Below are 4,774 nucleotides of genomic sequence, written 5' to 3' on the forward strand. Positions count from 1 at the left end.
CATCACCCTCAGCCCCATATTACTTGAACTCCAGACATCATACCAGTTCCTCTATAAACATTTCAGTATGTATTTCTGAAAAATAAGAACTTTTGAAAAAACATGGCCACAATATAATTATCATACCTAAAAAGGAATTAATAATTCCTTAGTAGCATCAAATATTGTCAGTGTAAAAAAATGATAACATTTTCAAGCTGATTAGCTAAATGCAGATTAGTGTTAGCCTTTAAAACTTACATAGTCTTATAATGTACTGTAAATAATTACTTTTCACATTTCCTTGTATGAACTTCTATCATCCCCTCATGTGCTGATTTCTGAGGAAATTAAAGTATAATTAAATGGTTATCTGATTATGCTTCTATGATTATAATCTTCCTTGGCAATGTCAAAAATATTTTATAACATAATCTATCCCTTAAAAACAAAGTGAATTACATTATGATTATTAACCACTAGATGCCACAGTTGCTTCACGCAAATGAGATCAACTCAGTCTTGATCTGTCAAGAAAAAATGATAACATTCTAAATATTACAGAAAATACTAAATCAAGGGGTCTTTGCTTATGTTTTGTAACAGAAGCATAGGTTGAACGATGTATTTAAATATTTACCTTTAACTTGCATAACTGATCAACTACGATATCCCCCTTTTAGACTCATTTGTAACTTTTTCTGTGATTTTAAAGTTCTTGCTCATTCTTTCCAATCAGTTAAACACTCAGTGTAGTACCTTCAGAGCAGTGTGCTGAAGGGCTCTCTCTAAATGTACCAGACTTCGTTTCAGGGTGTTTGACATTAATGTCATTCCAAAGTCAGGGACATAACCCCTGTGAGAGGTCTGTTTCAATGTGAATCCAGATGATCCCTTATGTTCTAGTAACTTCAGCTCAGACAAGGAGGCAAAGGCCTCATGTATTACAATAGTCCAAATATGAGCATGCTTGAAATTGTTCAAGGATTTGGAGAAGACAGGGAATCAGTTCTGCATTTGTTTCTGGAAGCTATTATAATTTATGAAATTTTTACTGTTATTGTTTTTCTCAAAATCTACTATTGAGGTGCTTCATAGTGATTTTACCAGGTGGTTCACAAGAATAAACATTGACATATTCTTGTTTGGATCAGAACAGCAATCCTATGAGACATTTTTAGCCAGGAATTTTGAACATTACCTGCATTTCTATATTCTCTCTTCCAATATAATATACAGATCTGGCTTATTTTAATATGCATGTATTATGTTTATTTTTCTTCAATGATAGTGAGTTTTTATACAAATTTTTCCCTGAAGATGCCTCTTATCCAAATAAGTTCTTTTCTTAAATTCTTCTTAGGACATATTACTTTATTTTTGTTTTAATAAAAAACTTAGTCCTTAGTGGAGATTCCCCAGAAAATTATCTACCCTAAAAATCATGTATCTTCAAAATTAAAGTATGTACTTGAAAATTACTTCACTGACTTTGGGAAATAGCAAATAAATAGCTAGAGGAATCTCAACAAATATGAAATTAAACTCATATAAAAACTTCCCAGTGCTTCTACTTATTACAAATGAAGAAGAGGTGCAGACAGTGTGTGGAAAGATGAAAAAGATATTTTTCTTCTTCTATTCCAAAGTGATGAGGTGATTTTAATAATGTCTCTATTTTTAAATTTTTAGTTGAAATATAGTTGATTTACACTGTTGTGTTAGTTTCTGGTGTACAGCAAAGTGATTCAGTTATATACATATATATATCCATATATATATATATATATCCATATTCATTTTCATAGTCTTTTCCACTACAGTTTCTTATAGGATATTTAATATAGTTTCCTGTGCTATTCAGTGAGAACTTGTTGTTTATCTATTTTATATTAGTAGTTTGTATCTGTTAATCTCAGACACCTAATTTATCCCTCCCAGACCCCTTTCCCCTTTGGTAACCATAAGTTTGTGTTCTATGTCTGTGAGTCTGTTTCTGTTTTGTAAGGAAGTTCATTTGTGTCTTATTTTAGATTCCACATACAAGTGACATCATATAGTATTTGTTTTTCCCTTTCTTTTTCTGACTTCACTTAGTATGATAATCTCTAGGTCCATCTCAATAATGTCTTAAATGCTTTCCCTCATTCTACTTTTGTTTCACTCTAATTTTTTCTTGCCATAGGAGCTAGGGTGGTCCTCATAAAACATAAATAAAAACTATAGCACCACTCCATTCAATACCCTCATGGTCACTGAGAATGAAAGAAATTCTTTCCATAAGTCTCCAAGGCTCAGAATATACACTGCCCCATATGGTGGACACTAGTTCCATGTATCTATTGAACATCTGAAATGTAGCTAGTTTGAACTAAGATGTGCTGTAAGTATAAAATACATAATGGATTTGGAAAACTTACTACTGATAACAATAATGTAAATTTTCTCAATAATAATTTTATATTGATTACCTGTTCCCATGGTAATATTTTGACTATATTAAGTTGAATGAAATGTATTATTAAACATAATTTTACCCTTTAAAAAATGTGGCTACAAGAAAATTTAAACCTCACGTCTTGCATTTGTGGCTCACGTTATAACTCTAGGGATCAGCACTGGCTTCAGTGATCAGCAAGTCACCTGCTTCCTCCCATTTTCAATCCATAGTAGTCTCTTTGCTAATCCTCAAAATACCACATTTATCTCAAGTCTTCGTGTTGACTATTCCTCCTTCTTGGAATCTCTTCTCTTAGATATCCTTATGCTTAGTTTCCTCACTTTCTTCTGTTCTCTGCTAAACTCATCAGAAAAACTTCTCTGGCCAATCAGTTTAAAATGGCCTCACCTGGGACGAAACATTTCCTGAGTGTCTACAATGAATTAGATATTGTATTTAGCACTTACATAGCTTAATAAATCCTCAGAGAAATGTACTTATCAATGAGATACCTAAACCTCAGATAATTTGAATAACTTTCCCAAGGTCACTTAGCCAGTATGAACATCATTTCAATACTTTTCATTTTATTTCATTTTATTTCATTCTCTGTCTCCTAGACTAAATTAGATGCTCTTGCAGATACTCTCTCAGAGTACCCTACATTTTCACTTCGTATCATTTGTCACCATGGTAATTCATTTTGGAGTGTGGTATTTAATGTCTGTGTTCTTCACTGCACTATAAACTTCAGATAGGTCGCAGTGAATACCTTGTTGACATTTCCATGTCCACAGCCTTCCACCTTGTCTAATGCTTAATCTCTTTCACATATTTGTTGAATAAATGAATGAATGACATTAACTTTATTCCAAAATATTATAATAGTTGATGAGAAGGTTATTTGTGCCTGGTGAGAATTAATGGTTTTGTAGATCAATAACATGAGTGGCACCTGAGAATGATGCCCAGCTGAATATTGTAGGCGAGAGTTCACTGCTGTGTGACCATAGGTAATGGGACTGTAAGTTATGAATTTCCTCTGGAAATGTGCTGTCCAACATGGCAACCTCCTAGGCAACGGAGGCTAATTAAATAAAAATTAATTAAAATTAAATAAAATTGAATATTCATTTCTTCAGTCATACTAGCCACATTTTAAGTGCGCAGTAACCGTATGTGGCTTGTGGCTGCCTTACTGGACAGCACAGATAAAGAAAATTTCCAGTATAGGGAGAGTTCTATTGAACAGCACTAGTCTAGAAACTTTAAAATGTCCTTGGGAAGATGTATTTTTAAATCAGAAGGAGGTTGTTGTTTGATTAGTTTTGTCTTCTAACTAAAATTAAACTTTAAAAGTCCAATAACCTGTATCCCAAGTGTTTCTGGGCAAGACGTAGACATGGAAAAGGAGCTTCATTGTCCAGCAGATGAAACACTTAGTCAGATGTGCTCATGCACAGCCAGTGACTGGTGTGGAAAGAACCACCCCTCTAAAGGCTCCAGGCAGACCTACTGTTCCAGGGACGCTGCCAGCACCTTGCTGGATGGAGCCCTATGCCTAATGCCATTCAATACCATCTCTTTGCGTTTGATGTACAAAACAGAAGACTGAAATTTGAATAAAAGGAAAGGGCCCTAGATGCCAAATGCACCTCAGACTGTAGTTAGATTCATGACTTCTAGAGGGAAAGTTTTAAAATGTTCCCTTCTTCAGAATGTCACATATCTTCAGGTAATCTCTTCATAATGTAACTTTGAATGATTTTGGCCAATACAATTTAAACTTTTTTTGAGATTCTGTTGCTGGAGATCTTTTTTCCCTAATTGGAGAGGTAACACATTTCCTGCCATTGCCTTAGAAAAGAAAATGCTTTATGGACAAGAAAATTGTATTTTCTGGTTAAGTTCAATTATTTTGGAGGGATAAGAATTTTCTTAGTTTGACTCTTCCGGGTATTGGCCCTCTCTGAAATAGCTGTTTCGTGGTTCTCACGTCCAGACAAGAGACCAATGGAAAGCTGAGGAAGGACTACTGGGCAGCCCCACATGTCCCAACTCAACAGGTGGGGAACCTGGAATTCTTACTCTCTTTGGGGATTGAGCCCCCACTCACCGTGACCTCCCCTAGCCTTTCAGGCGAGGTATTTCTGATCCCTCTTAGATTTTCTTAGGAGAGACACCGAGTGACAGAGCTGCTTCTGTGTACGATTGGGGAGTAGTGGTGAAGGATGCAGGTAGGGCCCGGGGAGTTGGGAAGACTGGGCGGAGACAGTTTCCTGAGCAGTGAGCGGAACAAGGAGTGGAGAGAGGGGACGCGGAATAGCACCCCGAGAGAAACGCGAAAAGGACGGA

Source organism: Camelus dromedarius, chromosome 3 (assembly GCF_036321535.1).
Source record: "Camelus dromedarius isolate mCamDro1 chromosome 3, mCamDro1.pat, whole genome shotgun sequence".
Classification (NCBI taxonomy): Eukaryota; Metazoa; Chordata; class Mammalia; order Artiodactyla; family Camelidae; genus Camelus; species Camelus dromedarius.